At 40.1% G+C, this 26,983-nt stretch overlaps 1 protein-coding gene across 9 annotated transcripts in view; it reads right to left on the reverse strand.

Annotated features, from left to right (window-relative positions):
* RCBTB1 (RCC1 and BTB domain containing protein 1) overlaps positions 1-8,252 on the reverse strand; it is a 50,746-nt gene extending 42,494 nt beyond the window's left edge. For 5 of the 9 annotated variants that reach the window (XR_013998252.1, XM_081129456.1, XM_081129453.1 and 2 more), the window contains exon 1: positions 8,124-8,252. The gene's annotated coding sequence lies outside the window, so the exon portion shown is untranslated. Of the gene's footprint in view, positions 1-7,524; positions 7,603-7,626; positions 7,867-8,116 lie in introns of those variants that run through there. The other 4 variants (XM_081129455.1, XM_081129454.1, XM_081129457.1 and 1 more) reach the window with 3 other exon arrangements.
* Positions 8,253-26,983: the final 18,731 nt, after the last annotated feature.

Consider the following 26,983-nt stretch of genomic DNA (forward strand, 5'->3'; position numbering starts at 1 on the left):
AACATTACCAGTTCCTCAAAAGATTAAACATAAAACTACTCTGATCTCTCAATTCCATTTCTAATATATACCCAAAAGAATTGAAAGCAGGGACTTGAACCATATAGTTGTACATCAATGTTCATAGCAACATTATTCACAATTGCAAAAAAGTGGAAAACCCAAATATCTATTGACAGATGCATGGATAAACAAAATGTGGTATCTACATACAATAAAATATTATTTGGCCTTAAAAATGAAATTCTAATACATGCTACAATGAAGATTAAACCTTGAAAGCATTAAGTGAGATAAGCCAGACACAAAAGGACAAAAAATGTATGATTTCACTTATAATGAGGTACCTAGTCAAATGTTTGATATGACAAAGGTATGATAATGTGAACAAAGTAATAGCATATTAATTCTTTTTCTGACAGTGACCCCAAATACCAAGAATGCTGGGAGAAATTAAAGAACAATACAATCACGGCCTCTGCCTCTGAAGATCTTAAGGTCTAATAGAAAGTCAGATCCTAGTAAAGGGGAAACCTAGAATGCAAATGTAAGTGGAATAACTAAGCAAATGATGGGATATAACATGCAAATATATAGTTCAAGTGAAACATATTCACATGTAAATGGAAAAAAATATGTGCACAATAGTTACAACTATATAAAAATGATATATCCCAGAAAACTGTTCTATGAAATCCAAGAAATCAAATTCTCAGTACTCTACCAGATGATAAAATATAAGCATTTCCTCAGTGAACATCATCCAGTTTCCTGCAGGAACAAGTGTTTTTCACAGCCTTCTTCTTTTTTCACCAACGTAAGTTCCCATTTGAGCACACAAGACTTAAGGCTGTGGTCATCTTTTATTTCCAAATGCATTATATTTCAATTCTAGGAAAACTTTTAAATAGTGTAGTTCTAGGGTTTGGTTAAAAGTTTTGGTGTACAACTTTACTACTTGTTATGTCATACATGTATGCTACTGCAAAAGCAATTCAAAAAAATCTCTCAGGTTACAGAAGAGCTAAATGTTACTCTTATCGATCTCTTCCGTACTTATTCTGATGAGCTTTTTGAGACTGAGCAGATGCTACACCACTGATTTAGACAGAAAATGTATTTCCCAGGTCCAGACAAGCCTCTAAAATAGGATCAGCCTCAAATTTCCTTAAATAAAAATCCACTTTAAAACTATTTCACCCTTTCTATAGTATAAGTACTGCAAAGAAGCAAAGTTTTAGAGATTTGCTGAGACAGTAATGCTGTTACTGTCCCATTTGCTAGAACAGCCGTCATCCACTTCTCTTTTCTGCAAGCCAACCATACTAAAAGAATGAAAGAGAAAGAAGGAATGTCCTGGATACTTAACAAACTCCACAAAGACTAAGGGGCTCTGAGAATGTAACATTCTCCAAAAGACTTTTTGCCATCCTTCATAAAGATGCAGCTGTACAGGTGACAAAGTTATCCTACCTTCATTTGAAAACAGCATCATTGCTGTTTTAGAATTTCCTAACACTCTCAGTGACTGCCCTTTGTCTCATTAGTTTTGTTCAAATTCATCACTCATTTAAAAGGACAAATGTCACTTCCACTGCCAGTAGGTTACTTGGCTTGAAGCACAATTTGCAATAATGCCTCGAGAAGCAATTCTTTAGCCCCATCATCCAAGGGAACACTTTCATTTCATTGCACAAAAACTTTAGGCAATTCTAGGATATAGGGAATCTGACAGCTCATGGTAAGTGACGAAATAATTCTACTGAAGCCATGTACTCAGGTTAGAAAAGTAAACAATAGAAATGGCAAGAGTATTAGCAGCAAAAAAAATAATAACAACATACCCAGGGTTATCCAGAAAAAAACCTACCATGATTCAAAATAATTTTCCTTCAAAATTTTGTTCTTTGTTACCAAACACACAGGGGTCACAAAACAGATCACAACAAGTTAAAGAAATGGATTGAGCACAATAATACATCATTTTACTTTTCTAATGAGTCCAAAGCTGGAATGGAGGGGCCCAAGTTCAAATCTATTTATGATATCGTGAATCTTTTCTACATGGATCTCTCTAAAGTGACTATATCTACTAGTCTCTGCTGTATGAAAAGTACCAACTATACTGCATGTTGGCCTAAAGCCAAACTAAAATTCCAGCAATGGACATGCAGAACCATACTGTATTCATTCAGTAAGTGTTTACTGGATGTCCTCTAGGTAACAGAACACAGAGCCACCACCACCACCACCTGAACACCCAGCAAAACTTACATGGGGTGATGGGCTCTAGACACATAAACATATGCTCACCACAGTGAGGCCAGTACTCTAATGGTGAGGTTAGGATGCTATACAAGCATCAGAATTGGGACGTGTCAACTACCTGAAAAGAAGGCAGGCACCTGGAATAGTGAACATGCATGCCAGGTAAAGGTCTGGTGGAGGAACTGAAACACAATTAGCATGGCTGTAGTCAAAAAGCTTAGATTTGCCGGGCCGGGTGTGGCTCAGCGGTTGAACGTCGACCTAGGATCCAGGCAATCAGGGTTCAATTCCCGGTCAGGGCACATGCCCGGGTTGCGGGCTCGATCAATGACTCTCTCATCATTGATGTTTCTATCTCTCTCACCCTCTCCTTTCCTCTCTCTGAAATCCATAAAGATATATTTAAAAAAAAAAAAAGCTTAGATTTTATCCTTAGAGCAACATGTAATCACTGGAGGATCTTAAGCAGGGAAGTGGGATGATCAGATGTATGTCTGTTAAAGATTATTCTGGCTGAATGTAGAGACTAGATGGGATGAAGAAGTTCTTAGAGGGAACCTAAGGTGGATGTGGTAAGCCAGGAAAGAAGGAATGGAAGCCTATACCGGGGAAATGGAGAAAACTGAATGCGAGACAGGCTGAAGAGAATTCTGTAACTGACTGTATGGGAGGAAGGAGCTAGATAAGGGAAAGGCAGAGCCAAGGATTACACACTGAGGCTCAATTTAAGTAACTGAGTGAACTGTAATGCACTCACTACAACAGAGAATACAGAAGTTTCAAGGAGAGATGAGGAATTATACTCTGGACATTTTAAGTTTAGCTACCTGTGGGATATCAAAGTCCAATAGATTTATAAATATGAAGATTAAAAAAGAAACATGGATTGGAGATCTGGAAATCTGGTATGAGATCATCCAGGGAAAAGTGTGTGGAGTAAGAAAAGAGGATTTTGGACAGAACTCAAAGAAACTCCAGTGGCAAAGGGACAAGGATACTCCATACAAGGGACTGTACAGGCAGAGTAGGAAGAAAACCAGGAGAAGAGCGTCATGGAAGCCTAGGAACATGAGCATCACACAAAGGAGGTACCAAGAGACCAAACACAGGAAGGACTGAGAAATGTCCATTGGATTTAATAAGTATTGGCAACCTTTAACCTTTACAAGAAGAGTTTCAGGGAGGTTTTGGGTGGACAAGGCGAGACTGCAGCAGGATGAGGCGCGTGTGAAAGGAGCAGAAGAGGAAACAATGAGTATAAACAACATGCTCAGGAAGTTTGACTGTGAAGGGAAAAAGTGAAATAGGGTAGTAACTGTAAAATGGGCTGGAGCTGAAGGACACATTTTGGGTTATCTTTTTATTTTAAACATGTTAGAGATGTGAAAATGGTTAAATGTTAATGGGAAGGAGCCAATAGGAAAATAGAAGAGAGGACATAACTAAATGAGGTTTCCAAAAAAGTAACAGGGAATGGGACCTGAAGCAGAAATGTAGGTAAGCCACAGAAAGTGGGAAATCTTCCATTAAAACACAAGAGAAAAAGGAAAGGATGGATATGAATAAAAGTGAGTTAAATGGTTGGGGAGACAGAAGTTGGAGGCAATTTCCCCCCCACACACACTCTATCTATCTATCTATCTATCTATCTATCTATCTATCTATCTATCTATCATCTATCTATCATCTAATGACAGTCGAGGTGAGTCTGCAGTTATTTCTACCAGCAATTTATGAGAGTACCAATTTCTCCATAGCTTCACCAACACTTACTATTTTCTGTCTTTTTTATTATAGTCATTCTAGTGGTTTAATTTGCATTTGGGCACATTCTCTTCTGAGATCACCTATTTTTCCCTGTGAAGAAAGTTTCCTGTTAAGAGTAAGCAATAGAAAGTGGAGTGGAGCAACAACAAAAAAAGGTGGAGTCTGAAGCAGTCACCAGCGAGAATGAGAAAGACACTGGGCACGGTTTAAAGAGATGCTGTGACAGCCCAGTGGAAATTCAGAGACCATAAGTCTGTAAAGGTACTCTACCCATCTGACGGCCTGTGAGATATTCTTCTCCAGGAAAGAGTTGGTTTTTTTATATTAATTTTATTTTTTTAAAGACTTTTAAAAAAATTACTGATCTTTAGAGAGAGGGAGAGGGGGAGAGAGACAGGAACACTGATGTGAGAGCAAAACATCAATCAGCTGCCTCACACATGCCCCCAACCAGGGATCGAGTCCACAGCCAGGGCATGTCCCCTGACTGGGAATCCAACTGGCAACCCCTCAGTGCATTAGATGATGCCCAACCAACTGAGCCACACTGGTAAGGGCTTGTTTTTTTGATTTTTTTTTTACTGATCTAACCAGAATTAGAATGGGAAGCTGCTCAGAGGATTTTCTCATTTAAAGGCAATGACAGAAGTGCACCTGAAAAATCTACCATTTTTTAAATCGAATGATAGATTTTTTAAATCTATCAATCTCTCAGTTTAAGTCCTGTAACATACACATTAGAAGTGACAGTTTGCATCAGATTCACTTTCCTTGACCCTTGAGGACAAAGCACACATGTTCACTGCAGCAGATCTTACATTTGTACTATAAAGACTTAGGCTACAATCAGGTGCTAAATTCATCAAATATAAACTACAAGGAACACCACACATGTCATTACAATAATGGGTAATTCCTTTAAAACATGTCAGAATCATATCACAAAACATTAACTTAAGACTGATAATAACAATCATGTATACAAATAATAACTACATAAAAGAAAATGCTTTTTTACTTATTTACCTTGTAGAGTATGAGATACAGCCAGACTGGTTTAATTAATTCAATAAGTGCATCCCTATGCAATATATTTACTTGATTTAGAGATTTATCATTAAAGCATGCTGCTGCATACCACAGTTTTGTGCTCAGGGATCACATCCTGGGGCTGACTTACATGTGAACTAGATTTAAACTAAGGGTTTTATGGCACAAGGCGCTAATTGTTGTTTCAGTTATCTCTTGCTGAATAACATAACATCCCAAAACTCAGTGGCCTTAACCAATAGCAACATGTTATTTCTCTCAATCTTGTGTCTTGACTGGACTCAGATGGGTTGATTCCTGAGGTCACAGGCACTGGTGGGGCTTACCTACAGCTGAAACAGGTCTGGCTCACATATCTGGGCCAACCCAGGTGGTCTCACTCTTCACCTAGTTTAGCCCAAGCTTCCAAGCCTCTATACATGCTGATTGGCTTCCAAGAGAATGAAAGATGAAGCTGCCATGCCTCTTAAAAAACCATGCCCAGAACTGACACAATGACACTTCTGCTACATTTTACTGGTCAAAGCAAGTCACAAGGCAAGCTAGATTCGAATGGAGCAGAAACAGACTCCATCTCTTGATGGTAGGAGTGGCAGTCAAGTACAGGGATGGGAAGAATTTCTGGCAGTCATCTTTGGAAACTACCACAGCTGTAAACAATATTACTGGATGTTCCCACTATACCACCTGAGTCCAGGATTGAGGCACTCAAGAGAGGGTAGGCTTTGTCTATTTCCAAAACTAGAACTTTTCCTTAAGCATCAAAAAGAATATCTCAGCAAAGATTTTGCCCCTGTGGAATGCTAATCTGAGAAAAGCCATGGAATCTTCTTTTCTGGGGTTGTAGGAAGGACAGACACCATCCTTTAAGAATGGTCTCAGTATAGGCTCTCCTGGATGGGACTGCTCATCTCCTGAAGTCATTTCACACTTTATCGTTTACTATGTGTACATGAGTATGTTCTCATTTTTTTTAAATGTATATAACACTAAAAAAATATAGAAGTATCTCCGGTTATTTGAACTCTTGCTATCTAAACTCTATCTAAACTCAAGAATCAAAAATATTTGGCTAAGTTCTTCAATACTCAAACTTTTGCTATTGGCCCTCCTAGACTCAGGAATGAGCTAGGTTTGGATATTACAGTATCTCTTATAACCTGAAATCTCACTATCTGAACAGCAACCCAGTAAATTTGCATAATAAAAAGGACTTATACCCCAAAATATTACTGTTGTTATTTTTAGATGGTATAATCACAAGTAAGTACATTCTTCTTTATGCTTCATATTTTCTAAATTTTCTTTTATTCTTTGCAAAATTAAAGAATTAAGTCTGTATTGTGGAATTAATGTGCTTGGAAACTTTAAAAAATTAAGTTCATACTGTAGATCAAATACATAATTGATTTACTGACCTCCTCTAGGAAGTCTATTCTGGTTAAATTCAGACAATATTCATCATGTGCCTCCCATGCATTCCTCACCATGTACACAATGAGAGACATTTTTAATTTTTTTTTTAACCATAGAATATTTTTTAAATGTGTCCTAATGCCCTGCCTAGATTCTACACTCCTTGAGGGCCCAAAGCTTGTTTTCCATGCATGACCCTGAATGTAGTACACACAGAAGTAATAGTATAATAATAGTCTTTGACTTCCTTTCAGTTTTATCACCATTCTTCCAGATAAAGGAGACACTGTCTCAGACTTCCCAGCTTGAGCTGCTGATTATTAAGATAGAGCCAAGCTCTTGCTGGAAAATGCAGGCACTCTTTAATTCTAAAAAAATTTTTTAATTTTTTTAAGCTGAAAATTTGATAGCTTTGGTTTTTATGGCCGTTTTCTGAAGCTCTCCAAATTGGATCATCGGGATCATACACAATCACTGCGGAAATCTTTTTAATGACTAATATCCTTCCTCTTTAAGAGAAACAGACTAGAGGGTAGGCTGTCTAGAAGTATTAATAAATAGACTGGTATTCACACAATGGATTAAAAGATACCCTGCCCACAGATTAACTGCTGTATTAATAGAATCTAAATATACAGTTACATACTCAACCCTGAAAGTAGTTCAAAGAGGTGAAATTCAGCCACTGCTCACTTGGAATGGATACTTTCTAAAGTTTAAAGCACACTATAAACTACCACCAGGGTTAAATCGTTTTTCCATTTCTTTCAGCATTATATGCCTTGATGTTATGATCCCACAATGCACACCAGTTTCAGAAACTCACAGCTTTTGCCTCCAAGGGCTATAATCCTCCCCCCAAAAAACAATAGGCCAAAGACAAATAAGACAATGAATCTGGGGTTTTTTAAAGCATTATTATAATATTGCTTTATAAAATCGTAATCCCCAACTGCAGAGTTCTGCAGCAGATGACTTCGAAGCATCTCACATGCAAATAAACATAAACAAAAAGCCACTTACAAAAGCAGAACGGAGCGTGCCTCAAGGGTTATCTTAAACAGAACAGGCAGTTTGTTTAAGGCAGGAGAAGCGAAATGTCATTTCACTCAGTTAACTCTATACCTGGATAAAGGTCCCTACTACGTGAACAGCCCTTTGTGGAGTCCGTGTCGTGGCGGAATGGGAAACAGTGAAGAATATGGTCTGTGACACCACTACCCTCCCCAGCGGAGGGAAAGGAGGAGATGCAAGAACCGTGAGGAAGAGCCAGCGAGGATGGGGAGGGTCGAGGTGGGCGTCTCAGCAAAACACCGCCGACAGCTGCGACAGACTTCAGCTAGCAGGAAACCCGCGTCCCTGCAGCTCAAAAGAGAGAGGGAGCACGGAAAACTTCCCCTAACCTCTCCCCACCCTTCTTCTCCCCGTGGAAGAAACGCTAGCTGAGGTGCCGGGCGTGCGGGCCGGTGGGGCCGCGGACCGGAACCCGCCGCCCGAGGGAGGGGGAGGAGCGGGAGTAACGGGGCCCGCCGCCCGGCGCGGCCCCGCGCGCGCAGGGGGAGCAGGGCAGGGTGGGCGCGGAAGCGGCCTCCGCGAGCTCGGGCCCGCGACCCACCGGCTACCTGGGAGGTCAGCCGCTGCCGCTCGCCGTCTGCCAGGCCCAGCCGCCGGGAGCGCCGCGGGGATCTCGGAGGCTCGCGGGCGGGAGAATCACTGGCCAGCCGCGGGGCCGAGGGCCAGCGGAGAGGAGGTGCGGGAGGCGGGGCGCCCGGGGCGGGCCCGCAGGGTCACGTGGCCAGGCTGCGTCACGTGACGCGAACGCCCGCGCGGCCGGCGGGCTCTCGGGCGGACTCTGCCCTCGGACTCCGCAGGCGGTCCTGTGGGAGAGGCTGGCGGCGCGAGTCCCGCCCTCCGGCCCCGCGGAGGCTCGCAGGCTTTTGTCGGGCAGGGAGCCGGGGCGCGCGGTCGGCGGCTTGCGGCTGTCCTCCCAGGGTGGCTGGGCCGCGGGGAGGGGCGGCGGCCACCCCGTGCGACCCGGGCGGAGAAGCGACCTGGCACCTCCTCCCCCTGGCGCGCTACCCGCGGGTGCTGCCTGGGATGAAGGGCCTCAGACGAGGAGACACTCGTTTTACCCCAGAGCCGTGCCCCGCATACCTACACACTCACCTGAACGGCACCCGGGACTGGAGGATAGAGAAGGTGACAACTGCGCCAAGATGAGAAGGGAGTGGGGCACAAGGCCCAGGCAGTGAGGGAAGCCAAGGGAAGCAGACTGTCAGCGTTGGGAGAGACCTGAGACGGCAAGTGACCCAAGTCTCTTCTTAGTATAAGTGACTAAACTAAGGCCAAGAGAGGGGACGCCTCCTGCCATTCCAGCCTACAGAGACCAAATCGCCTCCACAACAGACTACAGCTCTTGGGAAAATCCCAGTGGGCTCCACAGGATAAACTCCAAACTTCTTGGCATAACTTTCCAAGCAGTATTGTTCAAACTTACTTTTCCCCTTTGAGCTCCCATGAATAAATAGAAAAAGGCACTTCATGTTCTAAGTATCATCCAACAGTCCCACTCCTCTGCTAAAAGAAGCCTCCTTTTCCTAATCTTCCCGCACTTCCTCAACAGTACTCTAGGCTCTGGCTACAGAGAATTCCTGTTTTCCTTGACTACTTAGCTTTCTTCGGATTACTACTTACTTTTTCCCTAAGTACCTTTACTCCTTTTTGCATTTGTTCATTCCTTTGCTTCTGTCTGAAATGCCCTCAATCGTTACCCTCTCCCTCCTTAAAACCAGAGCCAAACAATAGTTAAAACTAAAAATATTTTAGCAGAAACTATTGCAATAAGAGAATTGATCCCAGTTCTATCCTGAGAGCTCTTTCCCCCTATTCAATAGTTTCTGAATCTGTTTTTACAGCTTACTGCCAGGCTCCTACTCATCTTTAAGAATCCGGGTCAAATGCCGCTTACTCTTGTCTCCCTTCACTGCATCTTTCTCCCTGATTCAGCAGCATCGGCAATTGATGTTCACTCAGACACTGTCAACTGTGACTTCTTCCCTGATTTCTAGGATGCTGTACACAGTCTAATACATAAATCTCACATTGCCCAAAACTGTACTGTGCATTTCCTGTAAGAGGTAAATTACTTATCACTGTCTTCTTCCTTGGATTATAAATCCTTTGAAACAGAACTTCTGGGCTTAGTAAAGTGCCCTCAATATCCACTAAATGAGGTGGCTTGACCAAGGTCATAGCAGTTTAATGAATTTACTAAAAAAAGGCCTGCTTTGCTCAAAGAAACTGAAGTCAGTTTCTTTAGGTTACAACCTGATCAATAAAACTTCTGTAAAACATATTTGTGTGCAAAAAAAATGAGGGTTTGGGGTTTGAGTCATCAAATATTTGATAGGGGACAAGTAGTAGGTAGATAAGGAAGGGAGGGAAACACCTTCCAGGAAAGAGAGCAGTGTGTTCAAAAGTAGAGAGGCATGGATCATTTTTTAGGATAAGCAAATCAACACTGTATGGCTGGACTTAGTGACCTTATTTACCTCTGGGTCAAAGGAAACCTAATTAGTTAATGTTGTACTTGAAAGAATGACATATCTATTAGTATTAGTATTATTTATTGGATTGAGCACCTTTTCATCAGACAAATCACAGGCTCTTCAAGTAAAATTGGCCTGTGGACACGTGCTAGGTGATTTTTTACCTTTTCTACTTTTTCAGTTCCAAAAGCTCTCTATAATTATCTAAAAATAATAAAATTATTTGTTCCAAAAGGTTATTTGAGGGCACTCTAAATTTTTTCTACAGGACAAAATAATTTACAAGCAGTACTTTAAGGGAAAAATGAGGTCTTGGAGGACTACTCCTTTTTATGCTCACACTAATAGATGACTATGCTGGTAAAAAGTACCTTCCAAGAGCCTAATGAACTACAATTAATGTAAAGTTTAAGTTGGAATGGGACATAGGAGAACAGTTCTAATCACTCTTAAGGGCTTCAGAATTACATTTCAAAAATTAATCTCTCAGTAAATGGAAAATTAGAACATTGTCTTGTGTTTGCTCCCTTTTTCTCCACTGTGCTCCTCTGTGAGTGTCAATTTAGGCCACTTGTGGGTCAGCCAATTCACCCCTACCTCCTTCAGCTGTACTTTCTAACCCCTGATTGAGTGTACCTCTTACACAATTTTTTTTTGCTAAGAAAATCTTCTGAAGGTCCCTTAGGTGAACTCTTGTTTTGCATAGGCCACTGCAAAGTTCTTGATATTGGGCAAGCAAAATACAAGAGATTTCAGTTACTTCTTCAAAGACTTGAATATTATTTCTTCTAGGAGAAACAGCTGGGAGCACCCAAATTATCTTTACCTTCTCTGCTCCTTCTCTCCTCCTGGGGTTGGTCAAGATTAAGAGGAATGAGCCAGAGAACCACCAATAATGGCTAAATAGGGAAAATTCAGGTCACTATTTAAGATTGCTTACCTGTTTTGTAACACACAATCAGGAAATCTGGCTTGACAGTCTCAAAAACTATATAATTATTTTGAGAATTGAGGATGACATAAATGCTTTAGGATTCTGCAAGTGTAATAAAATACAGAATCTATCCAGAGGGAGATTCCTTGATTTTCAATTAACTAAACCAAACAGGGTAAACATGATCAATCACAATAAGTTACTTCAATCATTATAGAGCAAACTACTTTGGAGATAAGGGAAGTGGGGGAAGAGAGATTAACCAAAGAACTTATATGCATATATGCATAACCCATGGACACACACAATAGTTAGGTGAAGGCCTGGGGAGAAGGCCAGAACAGGGTGGAGGGAGGGGGGACATCTGTAATACTTTCAACAATAAAAATAAAATTTAAAAAACTACTTTGGGGATAATTTCTGCTTTTATACTGGGATAAATAAACATGGCATAAAATGTGGAAAAAATATTTAAAGAAGTGGTAATGGAAAATTTAAAAATAATTTTTATTTTAATTCCTTTTTTTCCTTCACCCCAAGACCAGATGAATTTCCCCTTTTCACCTTGCAAACACCTTAAACAAATGAACAAGAATCTTAGCTCTAGCTAAAGTAGACTATCCTGCTGAGTCATATCTTCACCTGCAGATGCTGTGCTGAACAGGTGCTGTGCTAAACAGGTAGATAAAGAATCAAACCTACCCTGCTAACCTAGACCAGGCATGAGACCCTTCCCAGCACAGCACCTCTCATGAGTGCCTATATCGCTCTCACATAAGGTCACTTTTATGCATAAAAGTGATCCAATACATTCTGTTTAGAATTGCTTCTTTGTCCTTTGACAGGTGAAAGAGCTTCTTAAATATAGAATTCCTGCACTGTCCATGTGAACTGACAGTGCACTATTTATTTTATTCATCAGCAGTGATCCTGGTTTCATCTTCATTTAGATGTGGCAGCACCACAAGGAGCAACATCGTTCTATAGGAAGCCACGAGCTTCTGATAGGTATTATGAGGTCTCTGGTCCTCCAGGGAGTAAGACCCCTGACTGCAATTGGCTATGAAGCAGGACAATTTTCTGGATGTTAGGATGCATCTTGAAGACTTCATGGAATAACCTCAGGGTGTCAGGGTGGTGAGGGGGGTAGTAAGGATATTCTCAGATGGGGCTTTCTCATTGGTTTGAAATAGCAAAGGTGATGTTACCTGGGACAAATGAAATGACACTATGAGGAAGCAATTAGACAAATCCAGAATGGAGGACGAGAACCCTCCTAGCCTTTGTCTCATCAAAAAGTTAAGACTGGGGGAAAAAGGGGGGGGTGTTCTAGCTTAAAAGAGACTCTTTACATGATATTCAAATGTAATACATGAACCTTCGATGGAATCATGGTTCCAAAAATATTTTAAAGATGTTAAAGATATTTTTGGATAATCATAAAAATTGAATAGGGACTGAATATTAGATATTAGGGAATTACTGGTGGTTGTTTTTTAAGATGTCACCCTGGCTGGTGTGGCTCAGTTGGTTGGAGCATCATTCCATGTACCTGAAGGTCATCGGTCAATTCCCAGTCAGGGCACATACCTAGGTTTGGGGTTCAATCTCTGGTCAGGGCATGTACAGCAATGTTTCTCTCTCTCTTCCTTCCTCTCTCTCTAAAGTCGATTTTTTAAAAAAAGATGTGATAATAGTAATATTGAGAACATCATTATTTTTAGGAGCTGCATACCAGAGTATTTTAGGACAGAGTGCCATGAGATCTGCAGATGGTTCAGCCAAAAAAATTTTTTTAATTAACACTATATACATACATATCCATAAAGAGAGAAAGCAAACATGGTAAAATGTTGAATCTAGGTGTTCTTTGCACTCTTCTTTTTTATAGTAAAATGTTGGAGGGTGGAATGACATGTGACCTTTATACTCCAAACTAATAAAGCAGAACATTTCAGTAATTTGTTTATTTCAAAAAGGTTTTTTGAAGGCCTACCACATGCTAAGCACTATTATTAAGCTTGGGTATTTATATTGTGAACTAAGTAGTAACAGTCTCTTTCATGGGTGCTATGCTGCACCACACATCTCTCCCTTAAGTCTGAAGGACTTACCCTCCCAGCTTCTGGAAAAGTTGTGCACTGACAGACCTCATTAGTATTTGTGTTAGCTAAAGAAAGTTACTTTGCCCAAAGTCATGCCCTTCCTAAGGCCGGCCTGCAACAAATGACTGGTTGATGTGATATTGTTAAGACCTGACTCCTTCACCTCAACAAGGGACAACTCCAAAGAGTCAGCCCAGCTTCAGAACTTCCCGCAAGATTGGCCGAAGCCTAGTTGTGACTGTACTGCAGCCCCCTTTGTCTTTATGCCCAGCCTTTCTTCCATCTCTTTCCTCCACAGGTCCTGAGAGCATCTACTTTTGAAGAGTCAAGTAGAATGACTCGGCCAGTTGGTGTCAGTCAGCTTTTTCATCTGCCACCCCAGTGCTGGCACAATAGATTCACTAACAGAAAAGACATGATAGCAAGGAGGAAGGCGATACATTGGCCCAACAGCATTATCTCCCACTCACCAAGGTTACTCTAACTCAGGGGTGGGGAACATCCCCAAATCATTTGATCTGGCCCTGCTAAGACATCCACAGGCGGAACTCAAAATTCAATAACTCTGGGAGCTTTTTTTATAGCTAATGGTTAAGTTGATAATTTTTTATGGCCCGCAAATGAAATAAATATCCAAATGGCCCTTGGCAGAAAAAGTGTCCCCACCACTGTAACTAATGCTATGGCCAAACGATCAACCTGCCAACAACAAAAACCATTGCTGAGACCCATTACCACACTCTCTCTTGAAGACACCAAACAGCCACTTGGTGGAAAGGTGACCACATTAGACTCCTTTCTCCCTGGATGAGGTGGTCAATCATTTTAACATGAATAGGTACATATTCTGTGGGTTTGTCTTTCTTACCTGCAGAGTTTTGGCTACCATGACTATCCAAGGGCTTATATTTGATACACCAACATGATATCCCACCTATACTGCATTCAATCAAGGAGCCCACTTTATAGCAAAAGAGATGGAGCAATGGGCACATGACCATGGAATCCACTGGACCTATCATATAGCATAACACCCAGAAGCTATTGGCTTAATAAGCAATGAAATAGCCTGTTGGAAGCTTGGATGAAGTGCCAGCTTGAAGATGATACCATGTGAGGACTAAGTGCTACCCTCTAGGATACAGTAATGCTCTAAATCAATCACCATTATATGGTGCTGTATCCCCAATAGGGAATACCTGGGAGCAGCTTCCAAGGTGTGGAAGAGGAGTGTCCCTATTTACCATCAGTCCCACTGGGGAGTTTATGCTTTTCGTCTTCACAACTGTAACCCAGGATTAAAGGTCTTGATTCTCAAAGGGGGAACATTTCTACCCAGGAACACAGCAAGAGTCTTCATTGATCTTTAAGCTACACCCCCATGCGAGGCACTTTGGACCCCTCATGCCAAGGGTCAACAGACAAGAAAAATATCTTAATGGGGCTAATTGACTCTTATCACCAAAAGGCATTAGAACTACTGTTACACAATGGAGGCACAGAGGCATATGTTTTACACCCAGATAACCAACTTGGACATCTTTTAGTACTGTCCTGTACAGTTCTGATGGCAAACGGGTAAGTGAAGCAGGTGCAGCCTGAGAGATTTGAGAGTCTGATTCACTCCACTAGATAAGTCAGCTAAACCTTCAAAGGTGCTAATTGACAGTGAGGAGAATCTAGAATGGACAACAGAGGAGGGAAAGGATGAATATAAGTTGCAGTCTCAAGACCACCAGCAGCAGCAGGGGGTCATAGTTCACCTTACTAAGTTTCCCCCAAGAAAAGTAGCATCCTGAAGGAGCTACTCCCAGAACTCATGTGAAGAGAGTGGATCTGAGTGGCACAAGCTATAGGCCATCCTGGATGCTATCCTGTCCTGCCTAGGCCATGGCTGTCAGCCCTCTTAGGAATTGCTCCAGCTAAAGAGAACTACTTTGTTCAAAGTCAGGCCCCTTCTGGGCAGCCAGTGTCCACTGACTGAATGATGCCCAGTCCTCTTTCTTTTGCTCAACAGATATTGATTGGAGTACTTCCTAATAAAGTTCCTAAGCTAATCTCCACTTCACACTCTACTTCTCAGGAAATCTCATCCGTGACAGTCTCTCTAGTATAGATGACAATTTGGAGGAGGAGATACCAGACAAGTAAAATAAATTTGTATTTGTACTCTGAGAGAAATGAACAGGATGCAGTGATAGCAAATGACCAGGAAGGTATGCTTGTAGACAAGGTGACATTTAAGCCAAGAATTTGATAAGAGCAGGCAGGAGAGTATGTTTCAGAAAGAGAAAAATCTTGGATTAAAGTTCTTCCCACAGAGCTTTGGATATTGAAGTGCCACCCAGAGATTTGTAGCCTTTTAACAGTTTTATTTCAAATGTAATGGGAGACCTTTATGGGTTTTAAGCAGGAGAGTAAAATGCTGTGATTTGCATTTTTAAAAAAGTCTCTTTGACACAATGTGAACCTACTTGAGGTTATTTCGACATCAAGAAACCACCCCAAATTAACCCCCTCCCTCCAAACAATATCCCAAGTGATTCCCAGTCCAGCTTTAAAAATAAGCACTGAGTCATTTTATTATAAGGTAGGCAAATGTTCCTCCTTCATTATGAAAAGTCTGAACTGGTATTATTTTTCCTGAACTTTTAGAAAAGATGCAATGAGAGTACTTTGGTTTGGGTTCAAGTAACAGACTTTTCATAAAGATTTTAGAATTGAAGGGCTCCACTTTCAAGATTTATCATGTTCAGAAAGCCTAACTAAAAGAAACCAAACCAAAACCAGTTCACTCAGCATTAGCACACCTCTTTTCTATTATTAGAATTTTACTTTAAAATAATGAAAAAAAACACACCCAAACCCTAATAGGTTAAAACAAGTCAAACAACCACTCTATACAGATAAAACCTTCACAAAGGTCAACTGAAGTAATCCACAACTAAAACTGAATTGTGCAGATTCTCAATGAAGTCACCAGTTATATAACACAAAGTCAATTATTTACACACCTCGCAAGCCCTCTGAGAAATGTGCCCCAAGAAGCATTAACATTTGATTTTTGTGCCATCCTGAAGTCATGCACATTTTATTTTTCAGATAATTTAACATTTTAAAGAATGTTTTTATTGATTTTAGAGAGAGAGGAAGGAAGAGGGAGAGAGGGGTAGAAACATCAATGATGAGAGAGTCACTGATCGGCTGCCTCCTGCAAGCCCCCCACTGGAGATCGAGCCCACAACCCAGGCATGTGCCCTGACTGGGAACTGAACCTTGATCTCCTGAATCATATGTCAATGTTCAACCACTGAGCTATGGTGGCCGGACTAATTTAACATTTTTAATAGAATGTGTTCTCTACCATGTGGTAAAACCTTGGTACTCTTCATGCAAGATTGAGTACTGATATTTCCAAAAGAGGAGCTTTAATTCCGCTTTAAAAGTTTTATATAAATTAAAATCTTTATTAAATACCAATATGAGGGAAGTGACACAGGATACAACATATACAGCCCAGTTACCTCTTTGTATATTTAGAAATTACTCCTTCATGGTATTTGCACCAGGGAGCTTAGCCTGTCCTGCTTAATATTCAGAAGTGCAGGCTTAATCATTAGAACCTTGGCAAGACCGTAATATTTCAAAATTATTAACAACTACCTTGAGGGGCAAGTCTATGTTACTGAGTAATGACAAATTTATTGTCATGAAGGAAAACAAATGTAGCCGGCCATCTTTAAAAATGCCCCAACCACTGTTTTTCAATAGAGAAAACCTAAAACTACATAGGTTTATCATACAACAAATCCCACTTCTGTCACCTGAAATTCCCCTAGTTTCATTCATTAGAAGGGGATTTAAAAGGACGTAAATAGCACTTTATAGCAGCATCCAGTTTGTCTGTGAGATACTCAGAATCTTAAGTATTATTATGTACACACCTATTTTCTTTTCGTAAGCTAGACACTGGCTTATGAGTTTGTGGAACTTGTGGAACTGAAGGAAAAATACCCCATTCAAAACTATTGTAGAAATTGTCTTTTGGCAGAATAGCAGGTATCCAAGTTAAATATAGGAGGGTCGTCCAGTGGGGCGGGGCTTAGCGGATGAGCATCGACCTAGGATCTGGGAGGTTGTGGTTCGATTCCTGGCTGGGGACGAGCCTGGGTTGCGGGCTTGATCCCTGGTAGGGGTGTGAGAGAAGCAGCCTATCAATGACGACTCTCTCATCATTGATGTTTCTCTCTCTCTCTCCCTCTCCCTTCTTTTCTCTGAAATCAATGAAGATATATTAAAAATAAAAATAGGAGGGTCATTTTGTTGTTTTGGTTTTTTTCCTAAAATTTAAATCATTTTCTGTTTCCCTTCTACATAAACCTCAGTCACCACTCCGGAGTGGAGATCGTAAAAGGCTCTGGCCCCTGCTCCTCCAGCTTCTTAACAGCTGCTTTCTTATTGCTGCAACAAGGCTTCAATAGATGTGTGTCATGAGGACTTCCCCTTTATAGATAACCCCTCAACATAGTTTCTGTCTTTTCCAGTACGTGAGATCTAAAAAGAAAAAAACTGGCATTCTGTAAGAGCCAGAAGCCATCTCTGTATCTGAGCCATCACCTGACTGGTTACTGTACCAAGGAGATTGCACTGAGGAGGCACTTGAGGTGGTACTGTGAGCATCAGAATTGTCACCTTTAAATTATTTCTGCAGCCCTGCGGGGCGTGGCTCAGCGGTTGAGCTTCGACCTAGGATCCAGGCAATCAGGGTTCGATTCCTGGTCAGGGCACATGCCCAGGTTGTGGGCTCGATCAATGACTCTCTCATCATTGATGTTTCTATCTCTCTCTCCCTCTCCTTTCCTCTCTCTGAAATCAATAAAGATATATTTTAAAAAAATAATAAAATAAAATAAAGTAAAATGCTATCTAGAGCATAAAAAAAAAATTTTTAAAAAATTTATTTCTGCAGTTTGGTGATCTGATACCCCTTTTTATCCTGTTTTTAGATAGAGTTTCCCCTTCCTTTGGTTTCAATGTAGTCTTTAAAAAAATTTAATGATTGATTTTAGAGAGAGAGGAATGGAGAGGGAAAGAGAGAGAGAGATTGATTTGTTGTTCCACTTACTTATACAGTCATTTGTTGATCCCTGTATGTGCCCACCCCACCAGAAATCGAACTCACAGCCCCGGAGCATAGGTACGATGCTCCAACCAACTGAGCTACTTGGCCAGTGATTCAATGTAGTCTTTATACTGGGTCCTGCTCATGCATCTACTGCATGATTCCAGGTTGTTTTGTTTTGTTTTGTTTTTATCCTGCTGGGAATTTCTTCCATCTTTTCACAGGCATCATAGATGCTTCCTGAATGAGTCTCTTGGAATCCCAAACAGCTCTCGTAGCATTTCGTGTCAGTGAGTCATGAACTGGAGGGCTTAGCTCTGCAAATGCAGCAGCCCTCAATACTTTGGAACATCTTTGGTTCGTGAAAACCAAACATCTTTGCTTTTGTGCAATCGTCTTTCAAAAGCAGCTGTTCCACACGCATTAACATTGGAGAGGTGCCCAGTGCCCTCCAGCCCAACCCCCGCTCCAATCGCTCCCTCCTCCTCAATTGCCTTGTCTAGAAAAATTGTCTTCTGCAGTTCTCAAAGTAAAGGCATTTTAAACCACAACTAAGAGAATTTCCTTCATACAGACCCTTGCAGAAAGAAGAAATATAAAGCTGGCAAGAAAGATTAGAATGCAAGAATCAATGATGAGCAAAGAAGTTAGTAGACACGTTAGTAAACCTAAGTAAACATTGACTATAAAAAATTACTGATTTTTAGAGGATAAACATAGGGTGAAACTAGAGTATTGCATAGCAATCAGTTGAAAATGAATGACAATATTCAGAGTTAAAATACTTTACTTCCTTATTATGTTGAATATACAATGTTAATTTTTCTCAGCTATAACTTTTAATATTTTTAAGGAAAACATCTTGAGCAAATATTCAAAAAGAAAGTGAATAGTTATGATGAAGGATCCCCCAAAAGCAAAATAAGTTTAACTGGTTATGCACATAAAATTGTCCTCTTTTCAATATGGAAAATTGGGCACTAATTTATTCTTTATACCAAACCACTGACCATAAAATACCACCTCTGCTACTATTGTCCCCCAAGTATAAATTATTATTTATCTATGAAGAAAACTTTATGAGAGCTGCCGTTCTTCATTCTTATAAAACTCTAGGAGAGATAGATAATAAAATGTTAGTTGAAATCTCATACTTGGAGTTTTCAAATCAATGAGTCAATTGTCAATAACTATTTGCATAAAACTTTACCCTCTGTGGGCAATACAAAATAAAAAATTACAGTTCCTATCATCAGATGGTTTACAATCTGATTAGGGAGAAGTAAGCTATATAAACCCACCTGAGAATAAACTGTAGGATAGAAGACAGCAAATAATAAGAGCCCTGGATTATATAAAAATTACGGTTCAGTGCAAGTGGGATCCCTTCCAACCAGGATGTCTTGAAAGGCTTTAACTGAATACGTGAAACTTGATCTGGGCTTTAAGAGGGGTAGAGTTCTGTTAGATAAACTGAGAATAACCTTGAGCAAAAGCACTAAAATATCCAAAGGTGTTGGAGCCAAAAAAGAAGACATTTTTAAGAAAGAAGGATAAGATTTGTGTGACATACAGAGAGAAATCATTGAGTGAATCTTGACACAAACTAAAGTCCTCAGAAGGAAGAAATAATTTTAAATATTATTTTAAAGATGGCACCAGCTTGAATTTTTATTTGATTTTCCTTCTTTCATATTCTGTTAAATTTTTCAATAAAATGTAGCAAATATAAATACAAAATATTGACATTTTACAAGTTATGTACATGAACTGCTTTATTTTCTAGACCATCTCTAGCTTTAAAAAAAAAAGCCAAATCTTGTATACTGCAGAAAGGATCTCCATATCATTGCTCATGTTTCAAGTTCAGTGTTTTAGTTCTCTTGGTTTGGTTTGTATTATTAAGAATCATGACATTAATAACATCTAACACTTATTAAGCAGTATTGTGTCAGGTATTGTGCTAAGTGCCTTACATGCTATTTTAGTTCATGCTAGCTGCCATAATAGATAATCCCCAGAACCTCAGCAATGTAACAAAAGAAGTTTATTTCTTACTCATATAAAGTCCAAAACAAGTGTTCCTAATAGGCATAAAGCTCTCCTCTAAGCCGTGATTTGGGGACCACAATTCCTTCCATTTTGTGGTTCCACCATCTTTAACAAGTGGCTTCCAGGGGAAACCTGCAGAAGGAGAAAGAACCAGGAGGATCACAACAGGGGATTTAGGCGAGCTGAGCCGAAAAGTAGAATGCATCTGTTCCTCTCACACTGGCCAGAATTCAGTCATATGGCCACACTAATTGCAAGTGAAGGTGAGAAATGTGGGTTAGCTGTTTCCTCTCAAAGAAAAAGAAGTGGTTTGGTGAGCAATTTGCCAGTCTGCCACACACATTTTTCCCCCTTTTAATTCTAACAAGCCCATGAGACATGTTCTATAATATCTACCACTTTACAAATGAAGAAACTAAAATTTTGAAAGGCTAAACCCCTTACTTAAAATCTCAGTTAATAAATGGCAGAACACAGATTCAGACCCAGGCAATATAATTTAAAAACCATATTCCTTATCAAGTTAACTACAATATGACTGAAGTTCTTGTTACTGAAGAACAATATTTAGGCTTTTCTTTTTTCAGCTTTAAGAGAGGTGTGATGATTTTAGAACTGTAAGTAATCCAAACTCATAATTTTAGGGATGAAGAAATTGAGACCTAGAAGTAGGATATCCTGTTGAAGACCAAATCCTTATTGCTCAGGTATCATATAATGTAAAGAACAATTTTATAAGAAAATGTAATCTTGAAAAATTAGTTATGTCATATTTTCTAAAAGTTAACTCCATCAAAGATGTGGTTTAATGCAGTTAAATCCAAGCATTGAGATTTATTTCTTAATAAAGTTTGGTCCCCCACACTTTTATTTTTGTCCTGAAAAATAAGCACAACACAGAGCAAGCCTGCCACCGTGTGGCCTGGGCCAAAACTGATGTTTTATTCCCTTTTATTTTGTTTGTTTCTAGTCTATTTGCTAACCTAGATTTGATAATGCCTGAATAGAAATTCACACCCAGCTATGGTCAATTCTATAGGCTTTCGTACTTTTAAATTTCTTTTTTTTAAAAATGTTATAAGAGTTTATTGGAGCCACTGATGACATATGCTGGGGAGCAAGATCTCAAGTGCTCCTGAGGATAACAGTTTTGTAGCTTCTTTTAGGCATTTGAAATTTAGGAGGGAAGTAAAGAAGATTACCTGGAGATAAGAGAAAGCAAGGTGGGGATTGGATTACAGGATAGTTAACAAGATTATTTTCTTTCTTGAGGGTGGTTATAGTTTATTTCAAAGGTATGTTAACCTAGATGCACAGAAATGATGGACAGGGCTTGCTTAAGGCAAAAACAAGCCTTTTAGTAAAGAACTTATATGCCTGGGGTGTGACTACACACCATGACCTGCCCAGTTAAAAATATATGATTGGATCACCCTGTGAGGCCACTTTTCATAGACAACTCCCCCCCTTTTATCCACAGTTTCCCATTTTGGTCATAAATCAATCCAAAGGATGCATTGATGACCAACATTTTGGTCAGATAGTGTGGTCTCACAGCACTAAGAAGGCTCATTTATAAGAAGTCTCAGTAGTGACATGTTTTAATTGACCACTGAGGATGGGGCAATACTGTAACTATGGGATATGAGTTGAGGCCAAATTTCCCAAAAAGGGAAGGGCAGGTAAATGGATCATTTCTATCCTGTGAACTATCATGATCCAAATTTTGCCTGTCTCATTTTTCATATTTGGCATCCAGTATAACATTTATATAAGCCATAAAAAGGATATTAAAAGTTATTTTAGCCCGGCTGGGCGTGTCTCAGTGGTTAAGCATCAACCTAGGATCCAGGCGATCAGGGTTCTATTCCCAATCAGGGCACATGCCCGGGTTGCGGGTTGCAGCTGATCAATGACTCTCTCATCATTGATGTTTCTGTCTCTCTCTCTCCCTCTCCTTTCCTCTCTCTGAAATCAATAAAGATATATTTTTTTAAAAAAGTTATTTTATTTTTGTCCCTAATTTATACTACTATTCTATGTATTATCTTTTCATGTTGTTAGGAAATATTTTTTGATTTCCTACCTTATGCAAATTCTATCTAAAATCTTACGGTGAGGCTTAAGTAATCTTGGCTTAGCCACCTCTTTCAAACATCCTATATCCCATACTTTGTTAGCCATCCCTTTGCATGTATTTGTGTTTATATACACATTTCTTTTAATACCTTAATTCTGCTCTTTTCTTTTCCTTTTTAAAAATGTTTTAATTTATCTTTATTATTGAAAGTATTACAAATGTTCCCCTTCCCCCCCCATTGATCCCCTCCACCCTGCACACCCCCTGCCCCAGGCCTTCACCACACTATTGTCTGTGCCATGGGTTATGCATTATGCATAAAAGTTCTTAAGTTAATCTCTCCCCACCCACCCCAGCCTTCCCTCTGAGATTTGTCAGTCTGTTCCATACTTCTCTGTCTCTAATCTATTTTGTTCATCTGTTTATTTTGTTCATTAGATTCTACATGTGAGTAAGATCATGTGATAGTTGTCTTTCTCTGACTGGATTTTTTCACTTCGCATAATACTCTCCCACCATGCTGTCTCAAAGGGTAAGGGCTCCTTCTTTTTTACAGCTGCATAGTATTCCATGATGTAAATGTCCAAGAAGATGTTTGAGATGATTTCAATCTTCTTGAACTTATAGAGACTTGTTCTGTGTCCTAACGTGGTCTATCTTTGAGAATGTCCCACGGGCACTTGAGGAGAATGTATATTCTGCAACTTTGGGGTGAAATGTTCTGTAAATGTTAATTACATCCATCTGAGCTAGTGTGTCATCTAGAGTCACTGTTTCCTTGTTGATTTTTTGTCTGGATGATCTATCCAGTAAAGTCAGTGGAGTGTTAAAGTCCCCTACTATGACTGTATTGCTTTCCATCTCTCCCTTACGGTCCTCCAGAAGTTTTTTTGTTTTGTTTTTTCAGACTGTGTGAGTCTTTTGTTCTGAGGTGAAATTCTTGTAGACAGCACTTATTTGGGTAATGTTTTCTTATCCATTCAGCTACCCTACGTTTTGATTGGAACATTTAATCCATTTATATTTAAGTTTATTATTGATAGGTACTTATCTATTGCCATTTTATTTCTTTATGCCTATGTTTCTCTTTCTCTCTATTTCTACTTCTTATTATAGCAGTCCCTTTAACATTTCTTGCAATGCTGGTTTGGTAGTGATAAACTCCTTTAGCCTTTTTTTGTCTGGGAAGCTCTTTATTTCACCATCTATTATGAATGATAGCTTTTCTGGATAGAGTAGTCTTGGTTTCAGATCTTTGCTTTTCCTTACCTTGAACACTTCATGTCATTCCCTTCTGGCCTGTAGAGTTTGTGATGAGAAATCAGCTGATAGCCTTATGGGAGCTCCTTTGCAGGTAACAGATTGCTTTTCTCTTGCTGCCTTTAAGATTCTCTCTTTGTCTTGAATTTTTGGCATTTTAATTATGATGTGTCTGGGTGTGGGCCTCTTTGGGTTCTTCTTGATTGGGATTCTCTGTACCTCCTGAACTTGTGTGACTTTTTCCTTCACTAGGTTAGGGAAATCTTCTGCCATTATTTCTTTAAACAGGTTCTCTAACCCTTGCTTACTTTCTACATCTTCTGGCATTCTTATGATGTGAATATTGTTATATTTCATGTTGTCCCTTAAACTGTCCTCCTGTTTTTCAATTGTTTTTTCTTTTTGGTTCTCTGATTGATTTTTTTCTACTCTGTCTTCTAATTTGCTGATCTGATCCTCACCTTCTCCTAATCTGCTGTTTATTTCTTCCAATGTATTTTTTATTTCTACTATGCCATTCTTAATTTCCTTCGTAGTTTCCATGTCTTTTCTCATGCTGTCAATCATCCTTATGATAAGTATTCTGAACTCCATATGTGATAGATTGCTTATCTCCATTTTATTTAGCTCTTCTTCTGGCGAATTCTTTTGTTCTTTCACTTGTTTTTTTGTCTCCCCATTTTGGCTGCCTATTTAGGTTTGTTTCTATGCATTAGGTAGATCTGTTAGGACTCGCAGTCTTTTGGATGATCTCTGGTGCAGGCCAATGTCAGACACTGGTTGCGACTGGCCTTGAGAATCCTCTTTGAAGCTTTTTGCACTCCACAGCTTGTGGCTCCCTCTGCTGGGGTTGGGTGCATTTGGAAAGGACCAAGAGGCACACCAAAGTCTGCTTTTTAAAGCCCTGGGTCCAGAAGCAAATCAGGCAAAACTTAAAAGTTATTTTATACATCTTCTTTAGCTTGGCAAGTCAAGTTCCAAATGACCTTCCCCCTTTTAAAATAAGGACAGTCATATTTAATACCTCAAAGAATTGGGTTGACACCTAAATGACATCATAGGTTGATCTATTTATGTAAATTTTCTTTTTGAAGCTTTGAGAGGCCAATTAAATGGCTTTCCATTCTTTCTGCCTAATTTTATAGCCAGCTCTTTCTAATTGTGAGCACAAAAATTAATTTAGAAATATCAGAGGATCATCATCTTGGCCATCTGTGGGGCTTGTTGGCCTCAGAGGCATGATTTCCACTATTAATGCTGAGATCTGTGGAATCTGAACAAACTTCTAAGGAAGTTTGAGCCCTTACATGCAGGTCACTAGAAGAGCCAAATTCAGTGATATCCTTATAGAACTGCTTTACACCCTGGAGGAAATTTTTCTCAGGTAACCCCACAAAGATTCTTAGTCACCTAAGAATATTCGAGCAAGGGCCAGCAAGAACTCACCGGATGCTGTGGGACCTATGATTCTTTCCAAGGTACAGGCCCCTTTCTTGGACCCTCTCTGGGATGAACCCACTCCAGGGCACCCTGACCTTCTTGCTGGGGTACACCCCAGCTTCTCCAGGATCAGCTGTGCTACTGCACTGGATGGCTCCCAGCTCCCATCATTGTCACTCTAGTTTCAGGGATCTGAATAACTATCGTCACCCCATAGGCTATTTGGGTTTGGGAAGCAAGTGTCCTTTCTTTTTTGAAGCTAAAGAAAGTCGAATTTCTCATTTAACCAGCAAAGATTTTATTTGTATTTTCAGGAAGCAATCCAATTAAAAAGCCAAGATTAAAAGCAGCAACCCATGTTAGAAGAGGGTATGGGGGGATAAATGGTGACGTAAGGAGACTTGACTTTGGGTGATGAACACATATGATGTATTATAGAATTGTAATACCCCTGAAACCTATGTAATTTTATTACCCAAAGTCACGACAATAAATTCAATTTAACAAAAAAGAAAAAAATTGGAAAAACAAAAGCAGCAACCTATTTTTTTCCTTTCCTTGGGTTAACTCAACCCTTATCCACCTCAAGGATTTTCTAAAGACAGCTCAGATAAACTCATGGCCTGATACTTGAAGCCAGGAGGCCCAGAATTCTGAGAGAAACTCATCCAGATTCACATGATGCAAAGCAGGGAGCTGGTGGGGCATAGTGGGCCATTGCTTGTACCTAGCACTACTGGATCTGGGTCTATAGGGTAGTCTAGGTGGGGTTTTTTGGAATTCTGTCATATTACATCAAGTGAATATCAACATAAATATGTCCAAACCTTTGGAGAATTTTTATAAGAGTTTATTCAAGCCAAAATGATGACATATGCCAGGGAGCAAGATCTCAAATGCTCCCCAGTACTTTTTAACTTCAAGGTAAATTTCTTTATCCAATTCTAAAATTATTGCAACAGTTCTGAGCCTGCTGATACTGTTGTAAATAGCCCAGCTATTAATAACTGGAAAAGAGCAAAGACAAAGCCAAGTATTATGGGAATTAATTTGTGCAGCTTTTCCAGGAAACTGCCATTTAACACTCCCCAGGGAGCCACAGGTCTATTTTCCACAGATCACTGAGGGAAGGAACCGGAGAGAGGGAGAATAGACCCATGCCCAGTAAAGTCTGAGTGACATAGGGAAGATATTTTCCTGTCAGTCACACATAGGAACAGGTCATTGGCCAGAGTAGGCGTGGCCACTGCAAGGGCGGGAAGATTCAAAATACGGTGATGCACATTTCAGTTTACGAATGCCTTAAACTTGGAAGTAAATGCTTCGGTTTTTGAACACGCCTTGGGAGTCCAACATGCCACACAGCTTCTGCTGAGGGCAAGATCCTGAGGCCTAGCTGTTGGCTGTTGATCTCTCTGTTTTCAAACGTTTCAGACTCAAAAGGTCTTCCGGAACCAATTACATTTGAAAACCGAGGTATCACTGTACTTAATCTCCTAAACAAAGGAGTTCTCTCTCTTGCTCTCTTGTTTCTTGTGCTCTTGGGACTCATGTTGCAGCGAGTATACTCTTGGCTCCCTTGTATTTGCCCACTGGCTTACAGTCACGTGGACCCCACACAAAATGGACTGATGAATTGCAACTAGCCTAATGCTAAACCAGACCCAGTTCCACCATGGAACAGAAACTTTGGACACTGGCTTTGCTTCTAGCTCTGCTGAATCCCCAACTGTACATTTTCCAGGACTGAATTAAGGGAAAGAGGACTTAAAAAACCCAGGAGTGTAATTTCACACAAATAAAAATCACTCATCCTCCCACACAAGTCTCAAAAATTCTTTTTCTCAAGATATCGTAAGGATCTGACCACCAGTACTCAGTGAGGAAAGGGATTCCCCACTTCCACCAGTGAATATTCCACTTTCACCAATAACATAGCTA

Source organism: Miniopterus schreibersii (assembly GCF_964146895.1).
Source record: "Miniopterus schreibersii genome assembly, chromosome: 2".
Taxonomy (NCBI): Eukaryota; Metazoa; Chordata; class Mammalia; order Chiroptera; family Miniopteridae; genus Miniopterus; species Miniopterus schreibersii.